This window comes from Bos grunniens, chromosome 23 (assembly GCF_055505025.1).
Source record: "Bos grunniens cultivar Pamir isolate PY7600 chromosome 23, Bosgru_T2T1.0, whole genome shotgun sequence".
Lineage (NCBI taxonomy): Eukaryota > Metazoa > Chordata > Mammalia > Artiodactyla > Bovidae > Bos > Bos grunniens.
Window position 1 is genome coordinate 36,987,510 of NC_141187.1, and position 14,646 is coordinate 37,002,155.

General features: G+C 36.6%; 1 long non-coding RNA gene across 1 annotated transcript; it reads right to left on the reverse strand.

Annotated features, from left to right (window-relative positions):
- Window positions 1-385: 385 nt before the first annotated feature.
- On the reverse strand, window positions 386-1,651 carry LOC147347649 (uncharacterized). The gene is made up of 2 exons (XR_015152661.1): window positions 1,446-1,651; window positions 386-1,190 (listed from the first exon to the last, which is right to left on the reverse strand). It is a non-coding gene; the product is annotated as an uncharacterized LOC147347649 (long non-coding RNA).
- Between the last annotated feature and the right edge of the window lie 12,995 nt (window positions 1,652-14,646).

Consider the following 14,646-nt stretch of genomic DNA (forward strand, 5'->3'; position numbering starts at 1 on the left):
AAATTTTTAAAAAGTAGAAGATAGGAAATAGAAAAGGGCTGATTTAATAAAATAGTTTAAAACATACAATGAAGAGGAATAATCAGGAATTAAGTTACCGCTCCAAAAATTAAAATTAAAACTGGTAACCCCTGGTGTGATAGGTGTGTGTTTGTGTGTGTGTGTGTACATGCACAGGAACATGTTTGTGGGAAAGAATTCACCAATTACCAATGTCAAATTAAACTGATATCACTAGAGACCCTACAATGTATTAAAACATTATAGTAATATATCATGGAAAATCCCATGTTAATAAATTTGAAAATTTAAGGTGAAATAGAAAAGTTCTTGAAAAGACAACTTCTCAAATTGACACACACACACAAATAGAAAACTTGAATAACTATTAATTTTTTTATCTTTATTTAAAGCTTTTTCTAAAAGAAACCTCTTGGCACTGAGAAGTTTCCCAATGAATTCTAGTAAATATTTATAGAAAAATTAACACTGACCCTGCAAAAACTCTCCCCAAATATAGAAAGAGACATTTCTCATTTTATTTGCAACAGTACCAACCATATACATAGAAATACATCTAACAAGATATTTAAAAGATGTCTATACAAAAATGTAAGACTTTATTGAAGGAGTTAATGACTATTTAAATAAATAGAAATAAGGCCTTTCTCATAAATTAAAAAACAATATTACAACAATACCACTTATTTACAAACTGATTTAAAGATTCAATGTAATTTCAATAAAAATTCCACAATTTTTTTAATGTGTGAAAATTGGCAAAGAATTCTATAATTCTATAATTCATTGTATTAAAACAATGTGTCGAGAATGTATGAGACATTCTTGAAGAAGAAAAACTATTTGAGAAAATCTTTTCAGCAAGGTATCAAGACTTGGTGTAACTGAGTGACAGGAATGACTCATGATCTGGATGCACTATTTCTGAGCTCCTGTGAGAGACCCAGGAATCCAGGCTTGCGACTTCCAAAAGGCCCTTACGAAAGTGCAGGCTCTGCAAAATCTCTCAGAGAGAAGCCTTTCTTCTCTCAAGAAAGGAACTGAGGAGAGAACAAGATGGCGGAGGAGAAGGTGGACGTGGAGTATATCTCTCTCCATGGATACATCAGGAATACACCTTCAGACCCGGAAGTGCATACGGATCACCAGCTGAGAGCAGGCAGGAGTACCTGACAAGCGGAAAAGAATATATAGAACCACGCAAAACTCAGTGGGATGAAGGAACTACAGGGAAAAAATAGGAGTGTTAGTTAGGACTGGAGCTGCCCTCAGCAGGTGAGGGAACTGAAGCAGGGGTCCAATCCCCACATCAGGGTAATTGTCTGAGTCAGAGGAGAAACATTTAAGTCTGAGAGTGAAACAGCAGATCTGTGGCAGCCTAAATGGAATGAGAATCAGATAATCCTGGCCGCAGCATTACATACCCCAGAGAGGGACGCAGATCCCCTGGAAGGTGCAGCAATTGGGAACTGCAGTTTAGGCATTGTGGAGCAATCCTAGGGCGGGGGCTGTTGTTGATTGCAGAGAGACAGATCAAAGGGATAGGAGGGAGAAGATCCTGGTGAGAAATGCCTGTGGAGGAAAGCCGGGCAGCCATGGAAGCAAGAGGATCCTGCTGAGTCACGCACAGTGGGTGGAGCCATCACCATATCCTATCTCTCCCCACACGCCCGCATGGGCAGCTGAACAGTAGAGAGACTGGCCCGTTAAACACCTGAAGCAGCTGAACTAGAGAGTAGGACCCCACCCAGGGTGCCCCTTTAAGTCCCTGACATGCCGATCTACAGAGTACGACCCCAGTCAGAGCGGCCCCTTTATGTATCTGATGCGCTGAATAACAGAGAAGGATCCCAGGGAAGGGAGCCCTCTAAGTGCCTGAATGAACGGAGCTACAGAGAAAGACTGGCCAAAGAGGCCTTCTGAACGCCAGCTACAAGAGGTTCAAAAATCTCTGATAGGGCCATAACTACTTCTGCAGAGATAGTCCGTGTCCCTGCACACTTTGCACCACCAGGGTCCCCACAAGCTAAGCAGCTGTGCCACCTTCAGGCTCAAATCTCATTGAGGCAGAGCTGCCACAGGCAAAAAAAAAAAAAGTCTTGTGTCTATTCATGCAGGGTTGCTTCAGTCGTGTCCAACAATTTACGACCCTGTAGACTGTAGCCTTCCAGGCTTCTCTGCCAAGGGAGTTCTCCAGGCAAGAATACTGGAGTGTATTGGCCAATACTGGTTGCCATACCCTTCTAGAGCACTATATTTCCTGCTGCCCTAGCCACCAACTTCCCTGAGTACCTGGTGCTGCCAGAACACCTGCAACCCAAGCAGCTACACTGCCTCCATATCTGGCCCTCACAGGGGCAAACCCAAGTCCTCCAGGGCAGCCTCAGGAGCAAGCCCCAGTGAATGATACACATGCAAAGGTGGAAATAAAGCCACAATTGAAACCCAGAGGCATGTGGCTAAGGAAGAAGACCCAAAACCTTCCCACCAGCTCTATAAGTTGCAGATTAAATCCACATGATTAACTAGGCAGATTCTGTGTCTATGGTTCCCACCAAAGAGAACACACGGAAGTACAAATAAATGAAGAGGAAATAGGCAAACTACCTGAAAAAGAATCTAGAATAATGATAGTAAAGATGATCAAAAACCTTGAAAACAAAATGGAGAAAATGCAAGAATCAATTAACAAAGACCTAGAAGAATTAAACAATAGACAAACAGACAAACAACACAATTACTGAAATTTAAAAATACTCTGGAAAGAATCAATAACATAATATCTGAAGCAGAAGAACGAATCAGTGGGCTGGAAGATAAAATGGTGGAAAGAACTTCTGAAGACCAGAATAAAGTAAAAAGAATGAAAAGAACTGAGGATAGTCTCAGAGACCTCTGGGATAATATCAAACACACCAACATTTGAATTATAGGGGTCCCAGAAGAAGAAGAGAAAAAGATAAGGTATGAGAAAATTTTTTTTTTTTTTTATTAAAAAGATATCTGTCTTTTATTTTAAAAATAGTATTTTTTAATCAGAGAACTATATTTTTATTTGCTTATTTGTTTTTACTATCTAAAAACTCATGGATAAAGTATGTCTGATTACAATAATTTTCTTTAAAAATTTTGTCCTTTTTATTGCATGGTTCTTTTTCTTTTTTTTTTTTTTTTTTTTAATTCTTCCAATTTTATTTTATTTTTAAACTTTACATAATTGTATTAGTTTTGCCAAATTTTTGAAGAGATTATAGTTGAAAATTCTCGCCTACCTGGAAAAGGAAATAGTCAATCAAGTCCAAGAGGCACAGAGTCCCATACAGGATAAACCCAAGGAGAAACATGCCAAGGCACATACTAATCCAACTAAAAAGACTAAATACAAAGAAAGAATATTAAAATCAGCAAGTGAAAAGCAACAAGTAACATACAAGGGAAACAGCCAATCTTTCAGCAGAAATGCTGAAGTCCAGAAGGGAATGGCAGGATATATTTAAAGTACTCAAAGGGAAAAATCTACAACCAAGATTACTGTAACAAGCAAGGATCTCATTCAAATTGAAGGATAAATAAAAAGCTTTTCAGACAAGCAAAAATTAAGAGAATTCAGTACCACCAAATCAGCTTTACAACAAAGTTAAAGGGACTTACATAGTAGAAATACAAGAGAAGCAAAAAGATCTACAAAATCAACCCCAAACAATTAAGGAAATGACAATAGGAACATATTTATCAATAATTATTTTAAATGTAAATGGATTAAATGCTCCAACCAAAGACACAGACTGGCTGAATGGATACAAAAACAAGACCCATATATATGCTGTCTACAAGAAACCCACTTCAGACCTAAAGAAACAGATAGACTGTGAGAGGATGGAAAAATATATTCCATGCAAATGGAAAGCAAAAGAAAGCTGGAGTAACAATCCTCGTATCAGACAAAATAGACCTTAAAATAAAGAAGATTACAAGAGAAAAGGAAGAACACTACATAATGATCAAGGGATCAACCCAAGAGGAAGACATAACATTTGTAAATATCTGTGCACCCCATATAGGAACATCTCAATACATAAGACAAACACTAACAGACATAAAAGGAGAAATTGACAGTAACACAGTAATAGTAGGAGACTTTAATACCCACTCACACCAATGGAAAGATCATCAGAACAGAAAATTAATAAGGAAACACAAGTTTAAAAGATACATTAGATGAGATGGATCTCTTTGATATCTTCAAGACATTCCATCCAGATGCAGAAAAATACACCTTCTGCTCAAGTGCACAAGGAACATTCTCCAGGATAGACCACATCTCAGGTCACAAATCAAACCTCAGCAAATTTAAGAAAATTGAAATCGTATCAAGCATCTTCTCTAACCACAATGCCATGAGACTAGATATAATTACAAGGAAAAAACTGTAAGAAACACAAACACATGGAGTTTAAACAACACATTTCTAAATAACAAACAGGTTACTGAAGAAATCAAAAGGGAAATCAAAAAATTTCTAGAAACAAATGACAATGAAAACACAACTCAAAACCTATGGGATGCAGCAAAAGCAATTCTAAGAGGAAAGTCTATAGCAATACAATCCTACCTCAAGAAACAAGAGACAGCAAAAGAGACACTGATGTATAGATCAGTCATATGGACTCTGTGGGAGAGGGAGAGGGTGGGGAGATTTGGGAGAATGGCATTGGAACATGTATAATATCATGTATGAAACGAGTCGCCAGTCCAGGTTTGATGCATGATACTGGATGCTTGGGGCTGGTGCACTGGAACTACCCAGAGGGAGGGTATGGGGAGGGAGGAGGGAGGAGGGTTCAGGATGGGGAACACAGGCATACCTGTGGCAGATTCATTTCGATATTTGGCAAAACTAATACAATATTGTAAAGTTTAAAAATAAAACAAAATTTAAAAAATAAAAAAGAAAAAGAAAAAAAAAGAAACAAGAGAAACATCTAATAGACAACCTAACTTTACACCTAAAACAACTGGAAAAAGAAGAACAAGAAAACCCCACAATTAGTAGAAGGAAAGAAATCATAAAGATCTGAGCAGAAATAAATGAAAAGGAAATGAAAGAAAAAATAATAAAGATTTTTAAAAATTAAAAGCTGGTTCTTTGAGAAGATAAGCAAAATTGACAAACCTTTGGCTAGATTCATCAAGAAAAAGAGAGAGAAGAATCAAATCAACAAAATTAGAAATGAAAAGGGAGAGGTTAAAACAGACAATGCAGAAATACAAAGGATTATAAGAGACTATTATGAACAACTGTATGGAAATAAAATGGATAACTTGGGAGAAATGGACAGATTCTTAGAAAATTTCAATCTTCCAAGACTGAACCAGGAAGAAATAGAAATTATAAATAATCCAATTACAAGCACTGAAATTGAAGCTGTGATCAAAAATCTCCCAGAAAACAAAAGCCCAGGACCAGATGGATTTACAGGAGAATTCTATCAAACATTTAGAAAAGAGCTAATACCCATACTTCTAAAACTTTCAGAATTTTTCAGAGGAAGGAACACTTCCAAACTCATTCAATGAGGCCACCATCACCCTGATACCAAAACAAACAAAGACAACACAAAAAAAGAAAACTACAGGCCAATATCACTGATGAAGGTAGATGCAAAAATCCTAAACAAAATTTTAGTGAACAGAATTCAGCAACACATCAAAAAGCTCATACAACATGATCAAGTTGGATTTATTCCAAGGATGCAAGGATTCTTCAATATATGCAAATCAATCAATGTGATACACCATACAAGCAAGTTGAAAGATAAAAAATATATGATAATCTCAATAGATGCAGAAAAAGCCTTTGACAAAATACAGTACCCATTTAGGATTAAGTTCAGTTCGGTCGCTCAGTCATGTTCAACTCTTTGTGACCCCATGGACTGTAGCAGGCCAGGCCTCCCTGTCCATCACCAACTCCTGGAGTTTACTCAGACTCATGTCCATTGAGTCAGTGATGCCATCAAACCATCTCATCCTCTGTTGTCCCCTTCTCCTCCTGCCTTCAATCGTTCCCAGCATCAGGGTCTTTTCAAATGAATCATTTCTTCACATCAGGAGGACAAAATACTGGAGTTTCAGCTTCAGCATCGGTCCTTCTAATGAATATTCAGGACTAATTTCCTTTAGGATGGACTGGTTGGATCTCCTTGCTGTCCAAGTGACTCTCAAGTGTCTTTTCCAACACCACAGTTCCAAAGCATCAATTCTTTGGTGCTCAGCTTTCTTTATAGTCCAACTCTCACATCCATATATGACTACTGGTAAAACTATAGCCCTGACTAGATGGACCTTTGTTAGCAAAGTAATGTCTCTGCTTTTTAATATGTTGTCTAGGTTGATCATAACTTTTCTTCCAATGAGTGTCTTTTAATTTCATGGCTGCAGTCACCATCTGCAGTGATTTTGGAGCTCCAAAAATTAAAGTCTGTCATTGTTTCCACTGTTTCCCCATCTATTTGCCATAAAGTGATGGGACCAGATACCATGATCTTAGTTTCCTGAATGTTGAGCTTTAAGCTAACATTTTCACTCTCCTCTTTCACTTATGATTTAATTTATGATTAAAACTCTTCAAAAAATTGGCATAGAAGGAATCTACCTCAACATAGTAAAGTCCATATATGATAAACCTACAGCAAACATTATTCTTAATGGTGAAAACCTGAAAGCATCCCCCCTAAGATCAGGAACAAGACAAGGGTGTCCACTTTCACCACTATTATTCGACATAGTTGTGGAAGTTCTAGTTACAGCAATCAGAGAAGAAAAAAAAATAAGATAGAAAGCCCAGAAATAAACATGCATCTATGGGTACCTTATTTTTGACAAAGGAGGCAAGAATATACAATGAGACAAAGACAGCCTCTTCAATAAATGGTGCTGGGAAAACTGGACAGCTACATGTAAAAGAGTGAAATTAGAACACTTCCTAAAACCACACACAAAGATAAACTCAAAATGGATTAAAGACCTAAATGTAAGACCAGAAACTATAAAACTCTTAGAGGAAAACATAGGCAAAACACTTGATGACATAAATCAAAGCAAGATCCTCTATGACCCACCTCCTAGAGTAACAGAAATAAAACAAAAGTAAAAAAGTGGGACCTGATTAAACTTAAAACTTTTGCACAGCAAAGGAAACTATCAGCAAGGTGAAAAGACACCTTAGAATGGGAGAAAATAATAGCAAATGAAACAACTGACAAAGGATTAATTTCCAAAATGTAAAAGCAGCTCATACTACTCAATACCAGAAAAGCAAACCACCCAATTAAAAAGTGGGGAAAAGACCTGAACAGACTTTTCTCCAAAGAAGACACACAGATTGTTAACAAACACATGAAAAGATGCTCAACGTCGATCATTATTAGAGAAATGCAAATCAAAACCACAATGAGATATCACCTCACACCCATCAGAATAGTCATCATCAAAAAGTCTACAAACAATAAATGCTGGAGAGGGTGTGGAGAAAAGGGAACACTCTTGCACTGTTGGTGAGAATGTAAATTGATACAGCCCCTATGGAAGACGGTATGGAGATTCCTTAAAAATCTAGGAATAAAACCACCATATGGCCCAGCAATCCCACTCCTAGGGATATACCCTGAGGAAACCAAAATTGAAAAAGACACATGTATCCCGTTGTTCACTGCAGCACTATTTACAATAGCTAGAACATGGAAGCAACCTAGATGTCCATCAACAGACGAATGGATAAAGAAGTTGTGGTACATACACACAATGGAATATTACTCAGCCTTAAAAAGGAATGCCTTTGAGTCAGTTCTAATGAGGTGGATGAACCTAGAACCTATTATAAGAGTGAAGTAAGTCAGAAAAGTAAAGATAATATCGTATTCTAATGCATATATATGGAAACTAGAAAAATGGTACTGAAGAATTTCCTTACAGGCCAGCAGTGGAGAAACAGACATAGAGAATAGACTTACGGATATGGGAAGAGGGGAGGAGAGGGTGAGATGTATGGAAAGAGTAATATGGAAACTTGCATTACCTTATGTAAAATAGATAGCCAACAGAATTTGCTGTATGACTAAGGAAACTCAAACAGGGGCTCTATATCAACCTAGATGGGTGGGATGGGGAGGGAGATGGGAGGGGAGTTCAAAAGGGAGGAGATACATGTATACCTATGGCTATTCTTGTTGAGGTGTAACAGAAAACAACAAAATTCTGTAAAACAATTATTCTTCAAAAAAAAAATTTTTTAAGACTTGGTATAATGTTGTACCAACCAAATAATGTGGTATTGGTGCAGGATAAATAGAAAATTAGAACAGAATATTTACTCAAGAAAAAAAATCAAAGATACAAGTAGACCTTTAACTTATGATAACATTATCACTGCTGGTCATTTGTGATTTAATGCTGCTGAGCGAGTTGAATATCATTTTTAAAAGATGAATTTTGGTCTATACTTCATATAAAAATAAATTCCAAATGGTTTGAAGATCTAAAGGTGAAAGGTAAAATGAAGCTTCCAGAAAGTTAAGGATGACAGGATTTCAACCCTGCTTTCCAGCTGAAGGATGAAAGGATAATTAAGTGCATCTGATATGACTTTACAGAAATTATTATATTTGTGGAGGTTATCTTTAGAAACTTTGATAAGTGACCATATAATTAGAAACTATCATCACAGTGATCACTTGAATTCACTGTCATGAGAGCCAATTACATTTTATTTTTATTAATTTGGTTCAAGGGTAGATTTATTAAGGTATTAGTGAGAAAGTGGTCTTAGTTGATTTCTATTGAGCGATTTAATGATAAAATCACACGGTTTTTGAGGTTTAGAAATTTCTCCATTCCTAGAGCTAGCACAGCATTTAATTGGCACTTAAGTTAGTATAGAATGTATCAAAAATTAAGTAGGCATTAATTAGGAACACAAAATGTGAACTAGCCTTAAAAAGTTAATTATCAAATTGGTATAGCTGTCTGTCAGCAACTCCCGTGAGCAGCCTGTTAAAGCGGTTTAATTTTTTAAAATGTAATATGTTTCTCCGGATGTGATTACACATACAATATATGGTTGTAATTTTGAGTTAATTGCACAGTAGCTAGATTAACTTTTACATCATTACACTTTAATCAGTGTTTTTCATGATTAACGTTCATTTACATTTAAAGCTTCCAAGCTCTTTCTTTCATTGTCTTCTGCTCCTCCCTTCTCATACCAGGCACTAACTTGTCACTACATTAAAGCTCTCTGAGGACAAACTTGCATTTTCTCACTGTAGGTACCATGAAAATGTTCGCGTGAAACTATCATTGTGATAGTGTCTCTTCCACAATGTAATACTAATGACTGTATTTATCTTAATATATAGAAAAGAAAGGGTAGAAATTAGCAGGGGAAATTGCATAGCTAATAAGGAAAGCGGTTAATACTATATCACTTCGACTTCAGTTTTATTACCACTGTAACTTCCAAAGGGGGAAAAAAAATGTTTTTCCTATTTCTTTCATGTAGCCTGAACAGAATAAAATGCATCAAGATCATACTTTCTTATTCACATACCATAGCTAATAAATTTGACAATAAATTTAGAAAGAAATATCTCTTTCAGTACTATTTCCAGACTGCCATTACTGATCTGAAGCAGGTATGGAGATTTACAGGGATTTTTTTTCCCAAAAAATTTTGGGTTTTTTTAGTATAAACATATAGAAAATAATTATATAAAATATGTATAAATTATAAACAATGATAAAGAGAATACTGCAGTATATCATGTGGTGGTGGTGGCTTAGTCACTAAGTCGTGTCAGACTCTTGCAACCCCCTGGACTGTATGTAGCCTGCCAGGTTCCTCTGTCCATGGAATTCTCCAAGCAAGAGTACGGGAGTGGGTTGCCATTTACTTCTCCAGGGGATCTTCCCAACCCAGGAATAGAACCTGGATCTCCTGCATTGCAGGCAGATTCTTTACCAACTGAGCTACAAAGGAAGCACTTGCTGCTGCTGCTGCTGCTGCTGCTGCTGCTGCTGCTGCTGCTGCTGCTGCTAAGTCACTTCAGTCGTGTCTGACTCTGTGAGACCCCATAGACGGCAGCCCACAGGCTCCCCCATCCCTGGGATTCTCCAGGCAAGAACACTGGAGTGGGTTGCCATTTTCTTCTCCAATGCATGAAAATGAAAAGTGAAAGTCCTGTCCGACTCTTAGCGACCCCATGGACTGCAGCCTACCAGGCTCCTCTGTCCATGGGATTTTCCAGGCAAGAGTACTGGAGTGGGGTGCCATTGCCTTCTCCAGGGAAGCACTTAGTGTATCACAATTACTTTTAAATACCGGAAATACTCCAACCTTCCTATTCTGAAGTTTCTCTGACATAGTTGCTATTTTCTATACAGTGTTTTAGTATTATCCTGAGGTTTGAAAATGTTTTAAACAAGACAGTATTATCATTACATTATGTAATTAATGTTTGATGGTATTTGTTTTGAAACACTCACACATTTATCATCTTTTTATCAATGATATACTCATCTTTTCTTACATCTCAGACTACCCAGTGGATTCATTTTCTTCTGCCTCCAGAAATTCCTTTACTTAGGATCTTTTGGTGGTAAACTCTGGTGGGTTTTGTTTGCCTGAAAATGTCTTTATGTGCTATCATTTTTAAAAGCTATTTTACCTGAAGACGGAATTCACAGTTGACAGTTCCTACCCCTTAGAACATTGGTATAACTCCATGATCTTAGAGAATCCATTGGTGTTGATAAAAATTAAGCTCTAAGTTTGACTATTCCTTAAATAATCTTCCTTTTTAATGTTGTTTTTTTTTTTTTTAACAACTTCTCTTTTTTTTAGTAATCTACAGTTGTGTGGCATTTGAAAACCCATCCATTCTTCGGATGCTTCTCCAATAGTTCTGTTCTGTTCTCTAAGAGAACCCTTTGAAAGGACACTGGGAACAGTATCTCTTGAGTTCTTGAACACTCATAACAGCTTGTCTATGACCTTTAAAATTGAAGGTCATTTTCAGTGGACACAAAGTCCTTGCTCACATTTTCTTTTCTTGAGTATCCTAAATTTGTAACTCCTTTGACCTCTGATATAAAGCATGATGACAATATGGTTTTATTGCTTAAGACTTGTCTTCTTTTGATGTAAGTGCCCCAATTTTTTTTTTTTTAATACAATGATTTTCTTCACAATATTGGTAATTTTGGCTCAATTTTCCAAGGTACATAATGGGCATTTCAAGATGTATTTCTGGTCGCTTTTGTGACTTGGTTCAGTTCAGTCACTCAGTCATGTCTGGTGCTTTGTGACCCCTTTCTGCAGCATGCCAGGCTTCCCTGTCCATCACCCATTCCCAGAGCTTGCTCAAATTCATCACCATTGAGTCAGTGATCCCACCCAACAATCTCATCCTCTGTCATCCCCTTCTCCTCCTGCTTGCAATCTTTTCCAGCATCGGGGTCTTTTCCAATGAGTTAGTTCTTCACATCAGGTGGCCAAAGTATTGGAGTTTCAGCTTCAGAATCAGTCCTTCCAATGAATATTCAGGACTGATTTCCTTTAGGATGGACTGGTTGGATCTCCTTGCTGTCCAAGGGACTCCCAAGAATCTTCTCCAACACCGCAGTTCAAGAGCATAAATTCTTCAGCACTCAGCTTTCTTTATGGTCCAACTCTCACATCCATACCTGACCACTGGAAAAACCATATCTTTGACTAGATGGACCTTTGTTGGCAAAGTAAAGTCTCTGCTCTTTTAAAATGCTGTCTAGGTTGGTCATAACTTTTCTTCCAGGGAACAAGCATCTTTTAATTTCATGGCTGCAGTCACCATCTGCAGTGATTTTGGAGCCCCCCAAAATAAAGTCTGTCACTGTTTCCATTGTTTCCTCATCTATTTGCCATAAAGTGATGGGACCAGATGTCATGATCTTAGTTTTTTGAATGTTGAGTTTTAAGCCAGCTTTTTCACTCTCTTCTTTCACTTTTACCAAGAAGCTCTTTAGTTCTTCTTTGCTTTCTGCCATAAGGGTGGGGGCTCTGCATATCTGAGGTTATTGATATTTCTCCTGGAAAAAGTTGATTTCAGCTTGTGCTCCATCCAGCCCAGCATTTCGCATGATGTACTCTGCATATAAGTTAAATAAGCAGGGTGACAATATATAGCCTTGATGTACTCTTTCCCAATTTGGAACCGGTTTGTTTTTCCATGAGGTATGACTGATATACAAAAATCTGTACATAGTCAAAGTATACAACTTAATGAGTTTTGGAGCTAAGTATACATCCATGAAACCATCACCACAATATGCTTCTATATAATGAAATCCCACAGAATGATACGTCCAGAAAATTGTAATATTTTAAAAGGAGATCAAAGAAGTTAATAGTATTTAAGAATAAATTTTCCATTTAAAAGTATATATGTACATATATATATCTATATATAATTATATATATATATAATTTTAGATATATATTAAATATATATATATATATATATAAACAAAAGGACGGTAGCTGTGTCCTGCACTGACTTATACTTCAGTTTATTATTTTGTCTTGTCATTCCTCTAATATCTGTGTAACCACTTCCAAAATCAATATTAAATTCTTCCTTTTAAAATAACTGGTGTTGTTTCTATTATCCTGATGAAACTCTAATATCAGTGTTAATATTCTGTGTTGGCAAAGATTTCTGAGTGCTGTCATATAATGATTGTGTGAGTATGCTCAGTCGCTCAGTTGTGTCCAACTTTTTGAGATCCCATGGACTGTGGGCTCCGCCAGGCTCTTCTGTCCATGGAATTTTCCAGGCAAGAATACTGGAGTGGCGTGCCAATTATACTCTAGGGGATCTTCCTTACCCAGGGATCAAACCTGCATCTCCTGAACTGGTAGGCAGATTCTTTACCTTTAGCCACCTGGGGAGCCCCATATAGTTGTTTTGAATATTCAAAATAATTTGAGAGCAATTTTTCAGCAGTAGTCAGAATTTATATATGCATGTTTTAATGCAGGATTTGATTCTAGGTAATGATCCCAAAGAAATATGTGCATAATAATATAGGTACCTATGTTTTGTTATGTATTTTAAGCTATTGAAAAATTAGAAAAGAACCAAACATGCATAAAAGGAGACCTTGAAATAAAGTTTAAAGTATCAATTATCATAAAATGCTGTGCAACAATTAAAGAGACCCATGTAATAATCAGGACCAAACTCCTAAGTTGACTGTTAAGTGAAAAACATGTCACAGAACAATGTGTGTACTATGATTTCATTTATATTTAAAGCAATATGTATATACATACATGAACAGAAGAAGAGAAGACATCTCACCCTGGATTATAAAAAGGGATTATCTCTGCTTCGGAACTTCACAGTATGGCTGACAAGAGTGTGATTTGCACCATTTATTCTACATGACTCTGTGTGGCTTGAATCTTTCAATGTGATAATTCATTCATGTGTTATTTGTATAATAAATAATGAATTTCAAAACAACAACAAAAGATTAAGACTTCTAAGGAGATGGGCTGTAAAGAGAAGTAAGCTTGGAGGAAAGAGGAGTGCTCTCTCTGGAGAGAAAGTGAGGAATGACTTAGAATCAATAATGTCAAGTTGAAAGCTTTAAAATAGAACAATCGAGAGCTGAGAATTGCTAATGAAACTTGATTTTGAAGCTCGTGCTAAATTATTCTGAAATCTAGACTTATGTAGTAGTGCACCCAATAAATACTGACAGTTTGTGATTTTAGCACACTGCCTTAAATGTAAGGAAGGGCCTAAATTAATATTTTTAAAAACAATGGTTGAATAAAGTCGAGAGGAAAAAAAAAGAACCATTTTGTATTCTGAAAAAATATGCATGTTTTAATGTTCAGTTTTTCATTCCTCTCTATTGTCAGTGTTGAGTCAGAAAATACATGTGTTCTCAAGTTTTCATTTTGTTTTCACTTTCTCATCATGAAATCTTTTAAGCTAACTATGTTAAGATTTAAGATCATTTAAGGACTGACCATTAGAATTATCAAAAATATTTAAAATATGAAAGGTGTGATTTTTATTCACACTTCAAACCTTAATCAGCTTGAAAATGGGAAAATATTAAGTGTATTTAAAAATAGATATTATAATAGATGCTGTCTAGATAAAGACATTCAAGACAGTTTCAATTAGATTGTACTCTTTCAAAAGATGTCTCATCTGTGTAACTGAAGCAAATTGTAGTCTGTCTGATATAAAGGTATTCTAAGGAGTGCAAAGATTACCTGAGGAGAAGTAACTGACTCTAAGTCAGTAGAAGTTTTTTGGTTGCCTGAGGAAGAAAAGAGGAAAGCATCTGCCTCAGAGAATATTTTCAGAGTTGAGTGACTAACATGAATGCACTCAGCACATTGCTACTGACAAACTTCATTAGTAACCAGTGGGGAGAAAAGCTCTTCCCTGGTGAAGAGCTGCCCAGTAAACATTGAAAAAGCAGCTATGAAGCTAAAGTCGGTGAATTGCCGGTCAACACGCTTAAAAATGAAGTACACAGCTGTAGATAAACCTGACATTTCCCATC